Below are 23,890 nucleotides of genomic sequence, written 5' to 3' on the forward strand. Positions count from 1 at the left end.
GTGGTAGATGAGGTGGTGGTGGATGAGGTGATGGTGGTGGATGAGGTGGTGGTGGATGAGGAGGTGGTGGTAGATGAGGTGATGGTGGTGGTGGATGAGGTGGAGCAGAGTCTAATGGGCAGCATCTGCCCATTAGAGCAGATAAAACTGCAGAAGGTCTATAACCACATGAGAGGTCAATACTTTGTCTTGCCATCAATAACTCGTTGGGTTGAAAATTTTCTCCAACTGCTCAGTAGGCTGATCACTTCCAGTCGCCGAACTGGTCAACTTCTCATCACCACTTCAGTTGATTTGTTCAGATGTAATGTGTCAGGTTCTTTGTTAGTAAACACAGAGACAATGGTAATGTTGTCTCTATAACACCTTTTAACACACGTGGTGACTCTATAACACCACATAACACACCTAATAACTCTATACAACCACTTAATACACCTAATAACTCTATACAACCACTTAATACACCTAATGACTCTGCAGAGCCCAGTGAGATCGGATTATGTGACTCATGTCAGACTACAAGTAGCTGCCACCAATTAGGAGACAGGGCCGCGAAGGCATGGATCCCCGGAATCAACACAAGGTAGATAGAAGGTAGACACGCGGTAAAACACAAGGTAGACAGAGTAAACACAAGGTAGACAGAGTAAACACAAGGTAGACAGAGTAAACACAAGGTAGACAGAGTAAACACAAGGTAGACAGAGTAAACACAAGGTAGATTTCTCCAGATAAAAAATTATATGGAGAATTATATGGAAAAAAACATTGATTTCCCCCGTATAAAAATTAAACATTCACTCAACCTCACGCTCAATCACTTGGGCTGGACGGTAGAGCGACAGTCTCGCTTCATGCAGGTCAGCGTTCAATCCCCGACCGTTCGCAAGTGGTTTGACACCGTTCCTTCTTCCCCCCACCCCTTCCTCCCCCGTTCCATTCCAAATCCTTATCCTGATCCCTTCCAAGGGCTATATAATCGTAATGGCTTTGAGTTTTGCCCTGATAGTTCCCTCCCTCCCCTCATCAGCCTCACTTCATCATCCCCGCCCCAATCATCCCAACAATCCCCCCCAATCATCCCAACAATCCCCCCCAATCATCCCAACAATCACCCCGCCCCAATCATCCCAACAATCACCCCCCCCCCCGCCACCCAACAACCACCACGACGCCTAGAGAGTCGCAGATACAATCAGCGGTGACAGCAGCATACAATTAGGTGATGTTATTTACAGCTGTATTAAATAGTATTGAGTGTCAGTATTACCAACACTCCGGATTAGGCCAATACTCTTGGATTAGTTTTGTTCTTTGCATGTTTAGATTATATCTACGGTCGATTTGCTTTACAAACCCGAGGAGTTTGTGTGTGTCTCAGGTGGTGGTCTTTTTCCCCTACAGGAGGAGGACTGACTGTTTCAGACATCAGGTCCAATATTTGTACCTTGGGACGAGAAGAGGCTAATGCCAATGGAAAAGTATTTATTTATATGTGTTCTTAAAGGCAATTTTGATTGTCATTGTAGAGAGACGCGCGGTCATTAAATGTACGATTATCTTCCCCTGCTGGGAAAAAACCCCGCCAGCACCACAAACATGCCACGGATATATAAAATATCTCCCCCCCCCCTCCCCCTCCCTCCGCCAACACCCTCCTCATCTTCCAGGGTCCACCACCGCCTTGGCAACGCTGGCGCCATTCCCGGGCGCGCGCACAGCAGGAAACAAATGAATATCTATAAGTAACCGCCTAACCCCGCGGCGCGGCGGGGGGCGGCCGCCTCGCATTGCCTCCACCATGCTATGTTCCAGCAAGCTCTCTCTCCACACCACCTCCTGCTACCCCTCGTCCTCTCCCTCTCAGGCAGGCAGACGGGCCGGCTGTCTTGCAAGGCAATCACTCAAACGCTTGTACCCTTGCCAGCGGCGACTGGTGATATAATTGCGATTTTCTTGGCTCTGGTTTCGACTCCCCGCTAAGAAATTTCCCCGCGAAAACGCGCGGCAGGAGTGTGTAGTGTGGGAAGGCTGAGGGTCGGTGTAGCACGACACCCGCACGGCGCTCCATCACCCTTGCCAATAACTCTCCTATGAGCATCTTTCACCATACCCGAAACTCACAACATTTACACCTCCCTCTCCCCACCCCATAAAAATACACATACATTATATATATACATATATATATATATATATATATATATATATATATATATATATATATATATATATATATATATATATATATATATATAACTTATCTTATAATGCAAACTTTTTACGCTTCTAACTGTTTTCTTAGCATCAGCATTCAGAAAGGTAATTATTTTACCATAAGTCATAATAACAAAAAGCCACGAGTAATTATTGAAAGATTATTCTTTACAACGTTTCGTTCCTCTCTGAAACATCTTCAGGTAAAGAATAAATACATGATGTACGATGTTTGTTGACCCGACCACACACTAGAAGTTGAAGGGACGACGACGTTTCGGTCCATCCTGGACCATTCTCAAGTCATTGTATCAAGTCGATACGATGTTGGGGTCAATAACCACGTGAAGGGTTCACGGGAGTAGAGCGAGAGGTGATGTGGTGGATCAAACAGGCAGAGAGAGTTGGGCTGACACTCTGGGTGGGCAGGAAAACCTCTAGGTAGAGACGAAGTCGTCATCCGGTGATAGACTCACCTAGATGCTTGCGGGGGTTTAACTTTGGCTCTTTGGTCCCGCCTCTCAACCGTCAATCAACTGGTTCTGGGTGTGGCGAGATCTGGGTCACAGTCTCGAAGTGAAGTCAAGTCTTTATTTTGTATATATATACCGTGGGTCTTTTTTTAAATTTATAACTATGGCTTCCAGGATTTGCAATCTGGTTTGATCAGTGGTGGATTCGAGGATTTTTGTACTAGCAGTCCCCTCACAGTGTTCAAGAGAGAACTGGATAAGCACCTCCAAAGGATACCTGATCAACCAGGCTGTGACTCATACGTCAGGCTGCGAACAGCCGCGTCCAACAGCCTGGTTGATCAGTCCAGCAACCAGGAGGCCTGGTCGACGACCGGGCCGCGGGGACGCAAAGCCCCGGAAGCACCTCAAGGTAACCTCAAGGTAAGGTAGCATCACCTTTCGCGACCAAAGGTCACATTCATTCCAAAAATCTACCACTTCATTGTGTGGGTGGTGGTGGAAAGGGTTACAGAGGCACATAATGGGTTCAGGAACTGAACCTCACAGTTCGTTTAGTTAAGCAAGTGACACTCTTGTGAAGCTAGTTACACAATTGTTAATATTATATAAACATGTACATATATATATATATATATATATATATATATATATATATATATATATATATATATATATATATATATATATGTATGTATATATATATATATATATATATATATATATATATATATATATATATATATATATATACATACATACATATATATATACACACACACACACATATATATATATATATATATATATATATATATATATATATATATATATATATATATATATATATATATATATACATATCAATAATATTTTTATATCACAAGTGATTATACACAGAAATCACAATAGCGTGATGAATCAAATGAACAAATCCACAAGGATTTGTGGACTTGTCGTAGCTCAGTCGATTAAGGCAGCGTCTGGGATGCTCTCGGACGCAGGTTCGAATCCTCGTCACGGCCCTTGTGGATTTGATCACAAGTGATTCAACAAGAGGCTCACAACAGTCTCTATACAAGGCGCTTTACATCTAAAGTGAGTCACGTAGTTACTAGCCTTGCTCCACACCCACCCAAGCGACAAGGAGGTTATCTTGAGGTTATCTTGAGATGATTTCGGGGCTTTAGTGTCCCCGCGGCCCGGTCCTCGACCAGGCCTCCACCCCCAGGAAGCAGCCCGTGACAGCTGACTAACACCCAGGTACCTATTTTACTGCTAGGTAACAGGGACATAGGGTGAAAGAAACTCTGCCCATTGTTTCTCGCCGGCGCCTGGGATCGAACCCAGGACCACAGGATCACAAGTCCAGCGTGCTGTCCGCTCGGCCGACCGGCTCCCGTCCCAGGAGAGGGACGTCCTCTCCATAGAATATTCTGGTCAAGGTTTATTCTGTGTTTACATGTGTTTCTTCACTGGTGGAACGCGGCTAGACCAGCAGAAGCAGGCTGAAGCAGGCTGTAGGGGCCTGAGTGTTCTCCTGCTGGTGAGATCGTCCAGAGGCAGTCATCCAGTGGGGCGTCCAGGAAGACGTGTGGAGGCGCTGGAGTCCTATTACCCTGCCCGAGTATTTTACCGGGGCCTCGGGGCGAGGCGGCCCTTGGGAGGGGGAAAGAACTGGGGGAAATACTAGACGGGAATGTTACTCACGTTGTCCATCATAGAGAAGGATGAGACGCGGGTAAGTGGCTCTTCCCTCTCTCTTTCTCGCGCGCGTACACACACACACACACACACACACACACGCGCGCGTACACACACACACACACACACACACACACACACACACACACACACACACACACACACACACACACACACACAAAAAGTAGTAGTAGTAGAAACAGTTGATTGACAGTTGAGAGGCGGGCCGAAAGAGCAAAGCTCAACCCCCGCAAGCACAACTAGGTGAATACACACACACACACACACACACACACACACACACACACACACACACACACACACACACACACACACACACTAATCTAAGGGAAGTTCTCCGTGACAAACTGAACGAGCTCCATGATAAGGTGACGACGATGAAGCAGGAAAGGATGGACAGGTTAAGACGTCAAAGACTTACATAAAGCGTTTGACACAGTTCTGCCAAGAGCCTTCTTTACAAAGTCGAGACTTCAGCCGGAAATTGGAATTCAGTCGCAAATTGCGTGAAGGAGTATCCAGATAAATACACTGGAAGGAAGAGACGTAAAGTGTGCAGTGCTTCAAAATATTATTTTTTAGCTAATTTTTACCACAGATCATTAATTTCCAGTGGTAGCCAGCATATATAAATTTTCTTCTGTCCTCCATAGACAGGTTTAGAGATCTGGTGGACATCACATAGTGTAGTCATTGAGCATCCGACAACAGAAGGTGATTGAAGTGTTTTTACAACGGTAACCAACATACATACACTCTCCTGTGTCTTACACAGACATGGTTAGAGGTCTGTTCACCTACATATTGTGTTCTACACATTGTGGAGTGGACCCCTGATGGTGGCCGCGGCTAGGCACCCTTCCCACACTCCGTCCTCATATCTCGGCTCCTTCTCTTATCCATTCCAAACTCTATATAGCCATACTTTCGTACCTTTCTCCAGATAATGATCTTATCAAGAGGTACGTATCGCTTCTTTCCTTCCTTCAATCCCTATTCCTCAGTCCATTCCACCTTACCTTCCTCCCATTCCTACATAACCCCCCGCTCCTCCTCCATCCCAATCTACCGGCCCAGTCCTCCGTGAGTGGGAGGGTTTAGGATGAATGGAAGGGTGGGTTGATGGGGTTGGTAAATCAGTGTTGGGTGTAGTGTGGGTGTGGGGGCGTGTTCGGGTGTCAGGTGTTGGGTGTCGGGTGTCGTGAGGGGTATCGCGGGGCGTCTCACAGACCACCAGTAGCCTCACAAGTCCAACCGGGGGACACCATACCCGGTACAGTACGCCACCACCACCACCACCACAACCACCACAACCATAACCACCACCACAGCACCACTACCATCACTGCCACCACAGCACTCCCTCTTGTTTTCCACCCATCTCCTATGCGTGTTGCACCAACCTCCACCCCACCCATCACCCCTCCCCTTCCTCACCCCTTCCATCTCTATCTCCCTTCCCTTCTCCCTCACCTCTCCCCTTCCCATCTCCCTCACCCCTCCCACCACTGCTGTACGACCCAGTACGCCTCTGTATAATTTATGTATATCTCATCACAGTTAAGTAACGTGAATAATTGAATATTGGTTGACTCCGGCCGCCTGACACAAGGACGCCCGTCACCGCCACCAAAGAGTTCCGCTCACCGTGAAAATATGCTAATATGCCGCCATTATCAGTCGGGATATGTTAGTATGATGAGATATTGGCGGATTTGTTGCACTGGGGAAGTGCTGTTTTATTGGCGATGTGTGTGTGTGTGTGTGTGTGTGTGTGTGTGTGTGTGTGTGTGTGTGTGTGTGTGTGTGTGTGTGTGTGTGTGTGTGTGTGTGTGTGTGTGTGTGTGTTGCTTTAACTGCTATATCGCTTTGAAATTGCCTCTCGATCTCTATTTTTACACTGAGGTGGTTTTATTTCTGGTGCCCCAGTTCCTCCCTTTACTGTGTGTGTTCCTGTAGGCTCTTCGTGCACTTTTTCTTTTCTGTTTTGTTCCTTGTATTCTTGCCTTAAACCATGGGTTCCTTCTTAGCTTGTGGTTTTTCACCTTTTGGAAAGGGTCAAAACTTGCTTACTACCTCCAATCATCTTGTGGGTGGTGAAGTATAAATCGTGTCTCGTATGTGCTTTTTCATGAGAGTTCTCTCATAGAGTCCCTTACTTTTTGGTCCCTTCCACGAATTGGTTATTCCTACTTCCTCTAGAGACTCAAACGTCAGTACAGAGTAATGAGTTATTCCTACGTGGGCTGTCCAACCACTTGGGTCGGACGGTAGAGCGACGGTCTCGCTTCTTGCAAGTCGGCGTTCAATCCCCGACCGTCCAAGTGGTTGGGTACCATTCCTTTCCCCCCGTCCCATCCCAAATCCTTATCCTTACCCCTTCCCAGTGCTATATAGTTGTAATGGCTTGGTGCTTTCCCCCTGATAGTTCCCTTCCTACGTGGGCTTCCAAATTGACTTCCCTTATGTCTGATTCGTTGAGAGTGAGCATCAGGTCAGGTCTAGCTGGTTAGTCATTACCCCACATTACTGCGAGTCTCCTGACATGTTGGTTTAGAAAAGTTTCTCATTGCAGCTTCCAATAGTTTAGCTCTCCATGTATTTGCACCCCTATGTGGTTCTTTATTTTCCCAGTCTACCTTGACATGGTTGAAATCTCTCATCACTCATAGTCAGAAGGTACTATTCAACACAGAAGGTAGGACAAGGTAATTATTATAGGAAACACTTACCAAGAATATGTTGAAAAGAGCAGAGCTGGGATATGAGGACGAAGTGAGGGAACGGTGCTTAGCCACTTGCACCATCGGGGATCGATCGCCGACTCTGCAAGAAACGATTCCAAAAGTTAGTAAAGTCAAGTCACAATCGACTTCAGAATGGTCCAGAACGGATCGAAACGTCGTCGTCCCTTCATTTTCTAGTGTGTGGTCTGGTCAACAAACTTCAGCCACGTTATTGTGACTCATCGCCTCCAAAAGTTAGTATATCATCTTAGAAGACAGTTAATTTATAAAAGACGTCTGGAGTGATAGGAACTCCCTCATTACAACGTTCCCTGACAAAATAGGAAGGCAGGAAGCGTGGAGTCAACTTGGTGCTAACATCGTGTGCTCTTCCCGGCGTCGCCACCACAGCACCACCACATCTCCAGGCGTTAACCACAGCCCGTCCTCCTCCTCTAGTAGTACTGATAGTAACAATCAGGACCATAGTATATATTGTTGACCAAATCACACACTAGAAAGTGAAGGGACAACGACGTTTCGGTTCGTCCTGGACCATTCTCAAGTTGATTGTGATGAGGGAAGGTTGTTGTTGTTGTTGTTGTTGTTATAGATTCAGCTATTCGGAACAAGTTCCAAGTAGCATGGGCTATGGTGAGCCCGTAACTCACCTGGCACAGGAGCAAGGCAAGTAGCACGGGCTATGGTGAGCCCGTAACTCACCTGGCACAGGAGCGGCGCAAGTAGCACGGGCTATGGTGAGCCCGTAACTCACCTGGCACAGGAGCGGCGCAAGTAGCACGGGCTATGGTGAGCCCGTAACTTACCTGGCACAGGAGCGGCGCAAGTAGTACGGGCTATTATGAGCCCGTAACTCACCTGGCACAGGAGCGGCGCAAGTAGCACGGGCTATGGTGAGCCCGTAACTTACCTGGCACAGGAGCGGCGCAAGTAGTACGGGCTATTATGAGCCCGTAGTGGACTTACCACTAAGGAAAGAGTTAAAAGACAATAAATAGGCAAGAGAGCGGTGAGGAGAAGAAAATCTTAGAGGAAAAAAGCAAGGCATAAGGTACGATATGTAAAGTGAAATCCTCACCATAGTATACGTACAACTGACGTATATACTGACGTACAACACGAAATTAGAATGTACCAAGGTGAACTATTAACTTGGACAAATCGGAAAACTATTTTTTACTTGTGTTACTTTGACAAACTAAACTAACCTAACTTAACCTTCCTAGGTCTAATACACGATATGAGGCCTAATATAGTACATATGTGTGCTATACTAGGCCTAGGAATATTTAAGTTTGTGTTATGGTTTCATTTATTTTAAAAGAATTCCTTACTAGTCAGTATACTAGTATCTAAAAGCTAAGTACGTACGAATTCGTGACTATTGACGACTGTCACAATAGGTACTATCTTAAACATTAGGATGGGTTGGTTAATCCAAGACAGGAAACACTTCCAGGTGTTGGAGAAGCGTGTGTCTGAGCCACAAGCATTCCTCGAAGAAAAACTGATATCTACATCCATAGGTGGGAAGTATAGATGCACTGTACTCTGGGTCTCACACCCTGGTGATAGAAGGTTCATTTTCAAACTGAGGAGAGTAATTCCCACCTGTGATCACCTCACACCCACATCATTCCTTGCTCAGAGTAAATGACCGTATTTGTATTTAATTTCCTTATCGGTGTGTGTTGCTGCGTTTACTAATTGTCGTGTTACATAGTTGACATAACTCTTTAAGTGATATAGAATTATCTGGGGCTTGTGTGTTCAGGTTCTCTTTGCCTGACATGAACATTTCCCCGGTACTTAAACATTGTTATTTTGATCATTCTTCTCTATGACTTCCTGTTATTTTTTGTGACCAATGTTGACTGCAACTGTTGACACTGTTTACTGCTGTGTGTGGTGAAGATGGCTGCAGCTCCTGCTACCCTGAGGTTACCTTGAGCTATCTTGAGGTTATCTTGAGATGATTTCGGGACTTTTTAGTGTCCCCGCGGCCCGGTCCTCGACCAGGCCTCCACCCCCAGGAAGCAGCCCGTGACAGCTGACTAACACCCAGGTACCTATTTTACTGCTAGGTAACAGAGTAAGTGAGATAAGAGAAGTGAGGTGAGATGCTAAGGCTAAGGTGGAAGCTAAGTGAGATTCACGTGAAATTAATCGCACGTTTTAAGATTATGCGAATGGTATCTTCCCTTATTTAGCAATATTTAAGAGTATTTATGTATACATGAATGTGCTGGAATTGAATATATATTAATTTGTTAATCTGATATCAGAGAAACTATGTGAGCCTTTGTGGGAGAAGCTGACGTCACATGAACGTCACGGGGTGCTTAGGAAATAGCCGACTGTGTCAGTTGGTCAATAGTTGAGAAATTGTCTATTGCATCTAAGGAAAACCTTTGCATCTCCTCAACGTGATGTTGCAATGCAGATCACAAAAAGTTATGTTGCAATAATCGTGAAGGTGTCTGTTCAGGAGGCGCCATAACACTAAATACATTTATCAGTTGAAACACCGCAGACAGACAGATAAGACAGGCAGACAGACAGACAGACAGCCAGACCAAAATGACTTCAATAACCCGAACACCGCAGACAGACAGATAAGACAGGCAGACAGACAGACAGACAGCCAGACCAAAATGACTTCAATAACCCGAACACCGCAGACAGACAGATAAGACAGGCAGACAGATAGACAGACCAAAATGACTTCAATAACCCGAACACCGCAGACAGACAGATAAGACAGGCAGACAGGCAGACAGACAGACAGACCAAAATGACTTCAATAACCCGAACATTCCTCCGCGAAGGCTAACTACATACTGGAAAGTATATATATAGAAAAAAGTCTTGAACCTGCAATTTCAAGGTTTCATGCAATCTGGCCACTGGTGTTAAGACCTCATCAATCATCAGCAGCCTCATCTACACTGTCATCATCCAGATATTGCTGTACGCCGGAGCATGCACCCGCCCCAGCACCGCTGCCCGCCCTCGCAGGCAGCACCGTGAGGCAGCTGGAGCACTCTGCTGTGTGGGCTTGATGGCAGCCACACAGAGAGACAGTTCGTCAGTCAGTCAGTCATCTAGCCAGCCAGCTAGCCAGCCAGCCAGCCAGCCAGTCAGCCTGCCAGACAGCCAGCCAGTCGATCAACCAATCAACCAATTAGCCAGCCAGCCAGTCAGCCAGCCAACCAACCAGTCAGCCAGCCAGCCAGCCAGCCAACCAGACAGCCAGCCAGCCAGTCGATCAACCATTCAACCAACTAGCCAGCCAGCTAGCCAGCCAGTCAGCGAGCCAGCCAGCAAGCCAGCCAGCCAGTCGATCAACCAACCAGCCAGCCAGCCAGCCAGCCAGCCAGCCAGCCAGACAGCCAGACAGCCAGCCAGCCAGCCAGCCTGCCAAACAGCCAGCCAGACAGCCAACCAGCCAGTCGATCAACCAATCAACCAACTAGCCATCCAGCAAGCCAGCCAGCCAGTCAGCCGGCCAGCCAGCCAGCCAGCACACCAACCAGCCAAGAGATTGTAGCCCGAAAGGAGGTAAGTGGCAGAGTGAAGATAAGGTTGAAGCACATGGAGCGGCCAGTTCATGCAGTGTGAGCCATGACATCGATACATCAATCATTCTTGGCGGACATCAACACTATCATTATTTATATATGGTACTTCTCATTGTCCAGGCCAAATTGGCGGTCCTGAAACGACTACAGGAGGTGGTGGAAAGGAAGATGCTAAGGAGGACGAATATGGAAGAGGGGGGAAAGATAGAGGAAGTGGAGGAGGAGGTAGGATGGAGGAAGTGAAGGAGGAGGTAGGAGGAGGTAGGATGGAGGAAGTGGAGGAGGAGGTAGGAGGAGGTAGGATGGAGGAAGTGGAGGAGGAGGTAGGATGGAGGAAGTGGTAGAAGGTGGAGAAGGAGGAGGGAGTAGGGGGTGGGTGAAGAGGAGTATAAGGGAGTTTCTAGTCAACCCACTCTTGCAACACTCCACAATAACTAAACTTGTTTCCTTGAAGTGCGGCCAATGAGGAGACATGATCCAGAACTTAAAAGTTACTAGAGAAATATGATACTCTGAAACACTCAAGAGTTACGAGAGGTGCAGGTTGCTTCGACAACGAGAAACTACGGTATGAAACGAAGGGAAAGAAATGAAGTAAGGAACTTCCTCGCCTGCAGGTTCATAGATTACTGGAGCACACCGCCTTCATTTGTCGAAAGCACAATTAGGCAATTACCAGGAAAAAGCACTAAGCTAATGCTGTTCAAGTGCTATATAGTGCTTGAAAGGGATACGAGTGACCTTCCAACGCCGACCTTGCAAGAAGCGAGGCCGTCGCTGGACCGATTAGTCTCAATGGATGGACCATTGAGAGCGCTGCCACTACATATCCAGTTGGAAACGACTGAATGAAGGTGTGTAAAGGTCCAGAACTGATAACGGTCCAAGACGAACCGAAACGTCGTCACTTCCACTGTTTTCAGATGTGTCGGTCGGTGTCTAATTTTCAGCCAGCTATTGTCGGCTAAATACATCTCTTTTCCCGGGAAGAAGAGATTATTTTGATTAATAATATTACCTGTCCTCTTGGAGAGTATATCTCTCCTCTGAGGGGTACAGCTCTCCTCTGAGGGGTACAGCTCTCTTCTGAGGGGTACAGCTCTCCTCTGAGGGGTACAGCTCTCCTCTGAGGGGTACAGCTCTCCTCTGAGGGGTACAGCTCTCCTCTGAGGGGTACAGCTCTCCTCTGAGGGGTACAGCTCTCCTCTGAGGGGTACAGCTCTCCTCTGAGGGGTACAGCTCTCCTCTGAGGGGTACAGCTCTCCTCTGAGGGGTACAGCTCTCCTCTGGAGGAAGATGTATGTTCTTGGGATGCAGGTGAGCACGGCCCAGCTGTGTGGCCAAGTCTGGCGTCTACCTCTTGGCCATACGACACTGGCAGGAGTTGTGCTGGTGTCCCTGGCTTCTGGGATGTAAGGACCCGCGTGCACAGGCACACTGACAAGTGTTAGTGGCAGCAGAAGTGAGCGTCGCACAGGTTGCATTATTAGTAAGAGTTGCACAGTACTTGTAGCAACAGTCACGTCATGTGGCCCAATGTACAGTGATCAGTTTTGGGGTTGAGATGCTGTAAGCCGGGAGAAGTGAAGGATTGTGAGAGAGCCTTTTGCTGTTCTGTTCTAATCTTGGTGGCCGGATGAGATCAATAGCATCACCGGTGCCACAAGACGTTAGTGTCCCCGATAGATAACCTTGGGATAGATTGTCAAGGCTTCCTTTACCTCCATGTCCCCCCCCCCCCTCCTCCGCCACCCCCGGAGCAGGCTGGGGCCTCCGTACAGTGTCACACGCTGCAGGGATTCTATTACTCTTCTTGTCGTAAGCAAATGAAGATGGAGCGGGTGTTGGCGTGCGGCGGCGGCGACGCTGGTGGTGATTACGAACCCGTGGCGGCGGGGACACCTTCCGGTGAGTGTCCTCACAAGCCCTCACGCTGTCACTCCCACCATGTCACTCATCGCCTCACACGCTCGCTTACTCTCATTGTCCATCATCACCATCTGTGTGTCTCGCCGCCACCTGCCCTCACCGTCTCGTATATGACCAGGAACCAAAGTTACAGAGAAGAAAAACTTGAATATGTCGGTGAAGGAAACAGTCAAGATACTTGGTGAGGTCGACGCCCTCTCCTCTTGAGCCTTCACAAGGCATAACTGCTCCCAAGACCTGACCTTGGCAGACACTCAAGTTGCCACCACTGCTGATGTATATGGAGTCTATTATTGTTCGTTTAAAATGATACGTTTGGGCATACCCAATGGTTCTGCCGGTGTACTGAATGACCTCTTTTTTTTTTTTTTTTTTTTTTTTGAGATATATACAAGAGTTGTTACATTCTTGTACAGCCACAAGTACGCGTAGCGTTTCGGGCAGGTCCCTGGAATACGATCCCCGCCGCGATGAATCGTTTTTTCATCCAAGTACACATTTGAATGTTGCGTTAAACAGAGGCTACAGTTAAGGAATTGCGCCCAGTAAATCCTCCCCGGCCAGGATACGAACCCATGACAGCGCTCGCGTAACGCCAGGCGAGTGTCCTACCACTACACCACGGAGACTGTGAATTCTTCACTCACATGTTCACTCACACACACACCTTTCTTGTCCATATTTGTGTTCAATTATTCTAGGTTTTGACATTTCTACGCATTAATTAATGGCGTGTTTTTGTGATTATCGTACAAAATTCCAACGAAAACCCGGAAGTGACGTCATAAGCAGGGCCAGGTCACGTGACAGACTCAGGCTATACAAAGACTCAGCTGTGTCTAACTTACGAGCTAATGCATTAGTTTACTCACTACCATAAATTAGCCTAATATTCAATCAATATTTAGAAGTGTTAGTGTCAAGTTTGTGATTCGTTTCTCACATGAATCATTTATCATTTTTCTCATTTATAAATTTTTTAAACCTTTATGACAAGACTTGGTCACAGTGACACCAGTATAATACTTTATATTGAATGTCACTTATAAAGACACGATAGGCTTATAAATCACGTATCAAGGCATGTAGTAGTAGGCAGCCATCAGTCTCAGAAGACTACAAAGTTGCGCTCTAGTTGTTGGTTTGGAGTGGCCTCTCCAGGGCGCAAAGCCAGGGTAGGTTGAAACGGAGGAGAAGCTGTTACCCAAGCAGCAGGTCCCCCCCCCTCTTTCCACAGCGTCGAAAGTCTCCAATGGAAAGGCAAACGCCAATATGATTGGTTCCAGCCCCGTCGCAGGAACTGTGAGCTCCGGAGTTGACCTCGAAGTTGGTCAAAGAAGACACAGAGACTCCAAGCCCGGAGACCGCCGTGGTCGGGGCCGGAGAAGAACCACCCCAGCAAGGGCAAGAACGACCCCAGCCTCCTGAAGCAGAGCCTGGGGGGCCGCACGAGCCCCAGGAGGTGGACGGCCCGGTCCCGCACCTACGGGTTCCTGACAGAAATCGTCACAGACCCCTTTCACCCGAGGCCAGCTTCCTTCAAGACCAAGCAGAAGGCAATTTATAGGCATGATAGGCCTATAAATTACACATATAGGCCTATAAATCACGTATGTTGGCTCCCAAGTATTATTTATCTGACACTTACTGTTGTTGAAAATGATTAATGCACATTTTAAAAGTGGATTACGGAATCTGGCTCAAAGGACTATTTCCCGCCACTTTCATTCGGTTCCAAAGTTCCTTCAAAAGAACTAAGATGCTGTTGGGAGGTTCAAAACAAGTAGTTGAGTAGTTTTAAAGGGTGAGAAGTTCCTTTCAGATGGACTGAGACGCTGATGCATGCGCGGTAGTTAGGTAGTTATGAACGGGTGCCAACGACACGTTTATCTGCCATACTATCATTCCTCCCTCGAATGTGTCGTGTAAGTAATCAGTAATTAATTATTTTTTATTCTGAAGACGACTTGACCACCGCAGTGAGTGTTGAAGGTGAACTTGTTCATCGTGTTGACCAGACCACACACTAGAAATTGAAGGGACGACGACGTTTCGGTCCGTCCTGGACCATTCTCAAGTCGAGTGTGTTCATCATCTCACACACTACACAATGTCCAGTCACTGCACATCTGCCAGTGTGAGGTGCCTGCACCTTTGCAACTACTTTATTCACTCGTGGTTTTGAAGACATCCTCATCATGCATGCAGAGTTTGCCAGTGTAGGCTGTTGATCACACACCCCCTGCATGACTAACCGTCCTGCCAGATGGAACATTTTCAGTATTACACACCTACATCTCAATACAAGCTATGTAACTCTTAATAATATTGTCTTGGGTAGCTGTATAAATGCAATCAACCCATACACAGAGATCACAATCTCTGCAATCATGCAATCAACCCATGTTAAACTTGATGCAATCAACCCATGTTAAACTTGATGCAATCAACCCATGTTAAACAAAAAAACAATAGTGGTGAGGGTGGTAGTTGTGGTGATGGTGATGGTGGTGATATGGGGGGATGGTGGTGGTGGAATGGGAGGATGGTGGTGGTATCAACACAGCTGGCAGCATAGACAATGTTCCCAAAGAAGAAATACGCCTGAGTATGGCTCCATGAAGTAAAAATAAATAAAAAAGAATCGGAATATATCCAAGCCGCTGTTGGCGGTACGGGAGACCTGGCGACGCGGCTCAGAGCTCAACAGCGGCGCCTGGAGGGCCATCCAAGCGAGGTGTAATCTGACTTTACCAACGGGTCGGGTCAGGAACTCTAGCCCATCCATCATTCTTTCGCGTTATCCACACTATCATCACAAACATGTTGTCATTTGCGGCCAGGAATCGCCAGATGTCCCGAGTCCCGCTTGTTCCAGCGCTCCACCCTCGCCATCACCCAAGACCAAGCCCTCGCCAACAACCTGCCATCTCACCCCTCCATTCCCAAGTTCCTAATGTGTTCGGTTTGTACGGGTTTTCGCGCGCCGTTCGGATTAGAGAGGTCTTGTCGGATGGGTAGGTAGCCGGGGACTTCAGACTTAACCGGCGCTTAGCAATGCTTGAACCTCTGATTACCACACGAGCGCCTTCTTAACCCCAGCCTTCATTCTCTCTCTCTCTCTATCCTCCCACACGCGAGACTCTCATTCATCAGCCCTCAACCTCTGTCATCAGTGCAGCGCACAACCTCCCATAACCGAACACTTCTTCCTCGAAAACTGAGCTGGGGTTGAGGCTTGGGGCAGAGCTGGGGGTTGAGGGCTTGGGGAGAGCTGGGGGTTGAGGGCTTGGAGGAGAGCTGGGGGTTGAGGGCTTGGGGGAGAGCTGGGGGTTGAGGGCTTGGGGAGAGCTGGGGGTTGAGGGCTTGGAAGAGAGCTGGGGTTGAGGGCTTGGGGGAGAGCTGGGGGTTGAGGGCTTGGGGGAGAGCTGGGGGTTGAGGGCTTGGGGGAGAGCTGGGGGTTGAGGGCTTGGGGGAGAGCTGGGGGTTGAGGGCTTGGGGGAGAGCTGGGGGTTGAGGGCTTGGGGAGAGCTGGGGGTTGAGGGCTTGGGGGAGAGCTGGGGGTTGAGGGCTTGGGGAGAGCTGGGGGTTGAGGGCTTGGAAGAGAGCTGGGGTTGAGGGCTTGGGGGAGAGCTGGGGGTTGAGGGCTTGGGGGAGAGCTGGGGGTTGAGGGCTTGGGGAGAGCTGGGGGTTGAGGGCTTGGGGGAGAGCTGGGGGTTGAGGGCTTGGGGGAGAGCTGGGGGTTGAGGGCTTGGGGGAGAGCTGGGGGTTGAGGGCTTGGGAAGAACTGGGGGTTGAGGGCTTGGAGGAGAGCTGGGGGTTGAGGGCTTGGAGGAGAGTTGGGGTCCTGGCTTCACTGTTAGTTCTTTCTTGTGGCTGGTTGAGTTGGTTAATGGCCCTCAACCTTTCCTGTTTTATGGGATCCCAACACTCCCTGTCCCATGTGACCCCAACACCACCTGTCCCATGTGACCCCAACACCACCTGTCCCATGTGACCCCATCACCACCTGTCCCATGTGACCCCAAACACCACCTGTCCCATGTGACCTCAACACCACCTGTCCCATGTGACCCCAACACCACCTGTCCCATGTGACCCCAACACCACCTGTCCCATGTGACCCCAACACCACCTGTCCCATGTGACCCCATCACCACCTGTCCCATGTGACCCCAACACCACCTGTCCCATGTGACCCCATCACCACCTGTCCCATGTGACCCCAACACCACCTGTCCCATGTGACCCCATCACCACCTGTCCCAAGAGGACACAAAATGTCTGCGCAGGATATAACCGGGAAAATTATTCCTTGAATATTCTTGCGTGTTGAAAATGTACGTGTTGAAATACTAGTCATCTTCCTCCCTGTATTTTGTAACTGTTAAACACCACCACACCACGAGGGCACCACCACACCACGAGGACACCACCACGAGGACACCACCACACCACGAGAACACCACCACGAGGACACCACCACACCACGAGGACACCACCACGAGGACACCACCACACCACGAGGACACCACCACACCATCTGTGTTTACTCTCAGCCCCGACAACAGTCTCACTAGCTGGAGTATCTAAGGCAGGAGAGGGCAAGACGCCACAAGCTGAGACAGCAACACGACACAACACGACAAGATGACACAGAAACACGACAACAACACAAGGTGACACAGCAACACCACAACAACACAAGCTGACACAGCAACACCACACCACAGCAACACAAGATGACACCACATACGCTACATTGCGACAAACTAAATACCGCTGACGAATCGTTTAATGTACGAAATAATCTCAATCCGTGTTGTTCAACTCTCGATGACGAGTCAATATACCCGGCAACACAACACAGCCGGACGGTCTTCACGTAGCTGGGAATTCGGTTTAGACAGAAGTACGATTACCTTCCTCTGGTTGCTGAAAGTCCCGACACCTCTTTAACTGTTAACAATTATCAACTCTCGGAAACGAATTCACGTAGATTCTGATCTCTTCTGGCGAATAGCCCAACCTCTTGCGCTGGGGCCAGATTCACGAAAGTACTTACGCAAGCACTTACGAACCTGTACATCTTTTCTCAATCTTTGGCGGCTTTGTTTACAATTATTAAACAGGTAACGAGCTCCGAAGCACCAGGAGGCTGTTTATAACAATAACAACAGTTGATTGGGAAGTTTTCATGCTTGTAAACTGTTTAATAAATGTAACCAAAGCCGTCAAAGATTGAGGAAAGATGTACACGTTCGTAAGTATTTGCGTAAGTGCTTTCGTGAATCTGGCCCCTGGACGGTAGAGCGACGGTAGAGCTTCATGCAGGTCGGCGTTCAATCCCCGACCGTCCAAGCGGTTGGGTACCATTCGTTCCCTCCCTGTCCCATCCCAAACCATTATCCTGACCCCCTTCCCAGTGCCATATAGTCGTAATGGCTTGGCACTCTTCCCCTGACAATTCCCTGCCCTCCAGGCGAATAATGGCGTTCTTTAAATAAAGCTTTATGAAGTTCAATCTACCTTTTAAAGTATTCCAATGCACTGATTATGCTTTTCTTCATATTCGCAGCACGTTTTAATCTATTCTAATGCTCCATAATGCACATCATCGTTACTCAGTACAGTTTAGCATATTGTGAACGCCAGTTTTTTTCCTCATTAAATTTAATGTAATCTAAATTCGCTTTTGTCTTTCCCAATATATATCTGAACACTTATACACAACGATTCAACTCTTTCTAGAGCAGAGAGAGAGAGAGAGAGAGAGAGAGAGAGAGAGAGAGAGACAGAGACAGAGAGAGAGAGAGAGAGAGAGAGACAGAGACAGAGAGAGAGAGAGAGAGAGAGAGAGAGAGAGAGAGAGAGAGAGAGAGAGAGAGAGAGAGAGAGAGAGAGAGAGAGGTTCTGAAGTACTTGTGTGTTGTGCACAACTGGTTCAGTGCAGTCCTTGTCTCGCTGTGCATTAGTATGTTGTTTTAGGTTCACCTTCTCGGAACATAAAGGTCCAAGTAGCTATGGTGAGCCCGTAGTGGACTTACCTGGCACAGGGGCGGGGCAAGTAGCACGGGCTATGGTGAGCCCGTAGTGGACTTACCTGGCACAGGAGCGGGGCAAGTAGCACGGGCTATGGTGAGCCCGTAGTGGACTTACCTGGCACAGGAGTGGGGCAAGTAGCACGGGCTATGGTGATCCCGTAGTGGACTTACCTGGCACAGGAGCGGGGCAAGTAGCACGGGCTATGGTGAGCCCGTAGTAGACTTACCTGGCACAGGAGCGGGGCAAGTAGCACGGGCTATGGTGAGCCCGTAGTGGACTTACCTGGCACAGGAGCGGGGCAAGTAGCACGGGCTATGGTGAGCCCGTAGTGGACTTACCTGGCACAGGAGCGGGGCAAGTAGCACGGGCTATGGTGAGCCCGTAGTGGACTTACCTGGCACAGGAGCGGGGCAAGTAGCACGGGCTATGGTGAGCCCGTAGTGGACTTACCTGGCACAGGAGTGGGGCAAGTAGCACGGGCTATGGTGATCCCGTAGTGGACTTACCTGGCACAGGAGCGGGGCAAGTAGCACGGGCTATGGTGAGCCCGTAGTGGACTTACCTGGCACAGGAGTGGGGCAAGTAGCACGGGCTATGGTGATCCCGTAGTGGACTTACCTGGCACAGGAGTGGGGCAAGTAGCACGGGCTATGGTGATCCCGTAGTGGACTTACCTGGCACAGGAGTGGGGCAAGTAGCACGGGCTATGGTGATCCCGTAGTGGACTTACCTGGCACAGGAGCGGGGCAAGTAGCACGGGCTATGGTGAGCCCGTAGTGGACTTACCTGGCACAGGAGCGGGGCAAGTAGCACGGGCTATGGTGAGCCCGTAGTGGACTTACCTGGCACAGGAGCGGGGCAAGTAGCACGGGCTATGGTGAGCCCGTAGTGGACTTACGTGGCACAGGAGCGGGACAAGTAGCACGGGCTATGGTGAGCCCGTAGTGGACTTACCTGGTACAGGAGCGGGGCAAGTAGCACGGGCTATGGTGATCCCGTAGTGAACTTACCTGGCACAGGAGCGGGGCAAGTAGCACGGGCTATGGTGATCCCGTAGTGGACTTACCTGGCACAGGAGCGGGGCAAGTAGCACGGGCTATGGTGAGCCCGTAGTGGACTTACCTGGCACAGGAGCGGGGCAAGTAGCACGGGCTATGGTGATCCCGTAGTGGACTTACCTGGCACAGGAGCGGGGCAAGTAGCACGGGCTATGGTGAGCCCGTAGTGGACTTACCTGGCACAGGAGCGGGGCAAGTAGCACGGGCTATGGTGATCCCGTAGTGGACTTACCTGGCACAGGAGCGGGGCAAGTAGCACGGGCTATGGTGAGCCCGTAGTGGACTTACCTGGCACAGGAGCGGGGCAAGTAGCACGGGCTATGGTGATCCCGTAGTGGACTTACCTGGCACAGGAGTGGGGCAAGTAGCACGGGCTATGGTGAGCCCGTAGTGGACTTACCTGGCACAGGAGCGGGGCAAGTAGCACGGGCTATGGTGATCCCGTAGTGGACTTACCTGGCACAGGAGCGGGGCAAGTAGCACGGGCTATGGTGAGCCCGTAGTGGACTTACCTGGCACAGGAGCGGGGCAAGTAGCACGGGCTATGGTGATCCCGTAGTGGACTTACCTGGCACAGGAGTGGGGCTGTAACTGTGCATTTGTATGTTATTGTTGTTTTAGATTTAGCTACTCAGAACGAAATGTCCATGTAGCACGGTCTATAGTGAGCCCGTAAATTGTCCATATGTATTTAATCCTAAGCTTTATAAAGACGTGTTATGTGCGTGCAGCGAGTTTAGTTTAGTTCATTTATTATGCACCCCATACCCATCTTGTGGGCGGTAGTGGAAAGGGTTACAGAGGCACATAATGGGCTCAGGGACTGAACCCCAGCGAGGTGTCACCTAAGTGTCCCAGACCGAGAGTGTGGCATAAGGAGATGGGGGGGGGGGGGGGGGTGGCAGCCACCTCTCCATCAGCCGCTCAAGTGGATCTGGAAACATTCCGCCATCGGGACGCGACGCGATTTTGTTTTTGACGACGCCCCATTCGCACCGCTTCTGATGCCATAAAGAGGCTTCAAAATCGACAGAAAACAAAGTGTACATACATCTGGGCGCCTACGAACTGCATTTCCACACACCCCCTCCCCTTCCCCCCCACGTGAAATATCGGAAATGGAGGACGATTAGCTGGCAGTAGTCATAGACAAGTGAAGCTTTATAGGGGACATTCAGCGGGCGAGGCCGGGGACAGTTGCTGCCGACTCTGATGGTTCCAATCGCCATTGAGAGACGTATAAGAGCAGGGGAACAGCACGAGGAGACGCGGTTACGACCCCCAGACACGACGCTGCCACATTACTACACGAGCTATTGTGCCAAGTAGGTGGCAGGGAGGGGTGGCATACATACATACACACATACGTATACACATTCATACATGTATACACACACACACTAACACTCATGGCAGCGAGGGAAAAGTATAGCATCATCTGTAAGTGGTAAACACGTGGAAGAACGCATCATTAAGGGTTATCTTGAGATTTATGTTTAGACCTGTTTAACATAGATGGAGACAACATGAGAAGTTACAGCTGGAAATTGGAGAGAGAGAGAACAAGGAAATAGATAAAAGTTACTTTCACTGTTGAAGAAGTGAAGTAGAGCAGTGAAGCAGAGGAAGTGGTAATGGGGATTCCCTCATACATAGCCCCATCTTGGTTACCCATTAGTCCCTTACTATACCCATTAGTTAGTCCCTTACTGTCATTTTCATTGCACATCCTTCGAGTTCTAACAATTACCCCCCCCCCTCCCCCTTTTTAACCATAAATCAGCCCTCGTGTTCTCAATCAATAACCCATTCGTTCACCCATTAGTACCACCCAAACTACACTAACCTTTCTCCCTTCGCCCGCCGTCAAATAGGCCCATCCACCAATCACTCCCCCTCTTGAGCGTATCAATTAGTCCCAGCCATTATCTGTCAATTATTCCCGTCCATGCTTCGTCAACCCGTCCTGTCTTCAACGGTAAATTTAGACGGGAAGCTCCTTTAAAGACGGGAAGTAAATTGGAGGAGTTAAGGACAGGGGGAAAGGAGGAGGGAGGAAGGAAGAAAGGAAGGAAGGAAGGAAGGAAGGAAGGAAGGAAGGAAGGAAGGAAGGAAGGAAGGGAGGAAGGAAGGAAGGAAGGAAGGAAGGAAGGAAGGAAGGAAGGAAGGAAGGAAGGAAGGAAGGGAGGAAGGGAAGGAAGGGAAGGAAGGAAGGAAGGAAGGAAGCAAGGTGTTGTAGTCCAGCAACACCTCAAATTCTGAATCACCATTTCATGTGTTTTTTGGGAGGAAGAATAGTGAGAGAAAATTCGGAATTTGGAATGTATAGATAGGAATAATAAAGAGGAATTGGATTAATGGGAGAAAAGGGGGTAATTAAAGGAAGGAAAAGAGAGAGAGAGAGAGAGAGAGAGAGAGAGAGAGAGAGAGAGAGAGAGAGAGAGAGAGAGAGAGAGAGAGAGAGAGAGAGAGAGAGAGAGAGGAAGGTAACGAGAGAGGTCAATAATGTGGAAGGGGAGAGGAGAGTAACGGGAAGGAAGAGGAATATTTGGGTGGGAGTGAGGTAATGTAATGGGGAGAGATGGGCACTAGAGAGAGAAAGAGGGATAATGGGTAGCGAAAGAGAAGGGGGTAATAGGGTGAGAAGGAATGAACTATTGCGGTTGGAGAACATGACATAATGGGAAGGAAGAGAAAAGTGGAAAAAGGAAGAGGGAGAGAGGGAGAGTGGAGGGCAACTGTGACAATGGAATATGGTAACTATATCCCAATTGTCTCTCAATCTTACTATATATATATATATATATATATATATATATATATATATATATATATATATATATATATATATATTAATCTGTGTAAGTACGTATGTACATCTGGATATCAGCATTCATTTAAGTTTGAAAATATAGGGTATGGGTGCATGTCTCTCTCTCTCTCAAGGATTTCTCATTCAACCCTCCCCCCTCCCACCCCTCCCCCATCCCAGGTGTGCCACCATAATCATTGTGATGGATCACCTCCAGGTTGATGAACGCTCCCCCCCTCCCCCATCCCCGACCCTCACTCCCTTCCGTCCACCACTCCCCCTTCTCTTACCGTCTCTCATCACTCTGTCAATCACCCTATTCCTTCCCTCTCCCGTCACCCCGTCAATCACCCCCATTTCAAGGGGGGTGGATGAAAAGGGAATGGGGTCAGGATAAGGATTTGGGATGGCACGGGGGGGGAAAGGAATGGTGCCGAACCACTTGGACAGTCGGGGATTGAACGCCGACCTGCATGAAGCGAGACCGTCGCTCTACCGAGTCGTGGCATTTCTCCAGTTCTTCACTTGTCTTGGTCACGTGACCGGCCACTGTCGCTGGTAAACCCATTTGTCTCAGCACCGGTTGTTTGTCTATCATTAGTGCCTTTATATCTCTCCGGGCTATGTACTTAACACTTAACTTCCCATTAATTATCACTTAAGAAAATTAAGAAAAAAAAGTGAATTTCGTCTCGAGTGCCGCAGTGATTTTATGTTTAGGGATTTTAAGAATATAAAATATATGTTTACTATATGAATATAGTAAACAGAGAGTGGTTTAGGAAGCACTCCGGTGCTCGTGACGAGCTCAGAGGAGACACTAGAGGGGGCTCATAGTAGTACTATGGACAAATTATAGTACTTTGTTGACCAGACCACACACTAGAAGTTGAAGGGACGACGACGTTTCGGTCCGTGCCTGGACCTATTCTCAAGTCGATTGAGAATTATAGTACTGTCAAACAGCTCTCAAGTTGCAGGCGAGGAGTGACAATAACGTGGCTGAAGAATGTTGACCAGACCACACACTAGAAGGTGAAGGGGCGACGACGTTTCGGTCACAATCGATTTGAGAATGGTCCAGGACGGACCGAAACGTTGTCGTCGTCCCTTCACCTTCTAGTGTGTGGTCTGGTCAATCATCTCTCAAGTTATCAACTATTATGTGGTGGAAAATAATATTGGTAAACTCCAGCTTTGGCACTTAATGACTCCCCGCGAAAACTGCCGACTCTCCTGGGTCGTCAGTTCGAACGCGCTCTATAAACAAAAACCAATATTTTCTCTGTTAAAAATGAAT

At 48.6% G+C, this 23,890-nt stretch overlaps 1 long non-coding RNA gene across 1 annotated transcript in view; it reads right to left on the reverse strand.

Moving 5' to 3' along the window:
• Positions 1-7,150: 7,150 nt before the first annotated feature.
• LOC138370078 (uncharacterized) overlaps positions 7,151-23,890 on the reverse strand; it is a 95,427-nt gene continuing 78,687 nt past the window's right edge. The window contains exon 3 of the long non-coding RNA XR_011230020.1: positions 7,151-7,244. This is a non-coding gene — a long non-coding RNA (uncharacterized lncRNA). The remainder of the gene's footprint in view (positions 7,245-23,890) is intronic.

Source organism: Procambarus clarkii, chromosome 30 (assembly GCF_040958095.1).
Source record: "Procambarus clarkii isolate CNS0578487 chromosome 30, FALCON_Pclarkii_2.0, whole genome shotgun sequence".
In the NCBI taxonomy this organism is placed as follows: domain Eukaryota; kingdom Metazoa; phylum Arthropoda; class Malacostraca; order Decapoda; family Cambaridae; genus Procambarus; species Procambarus clarkii.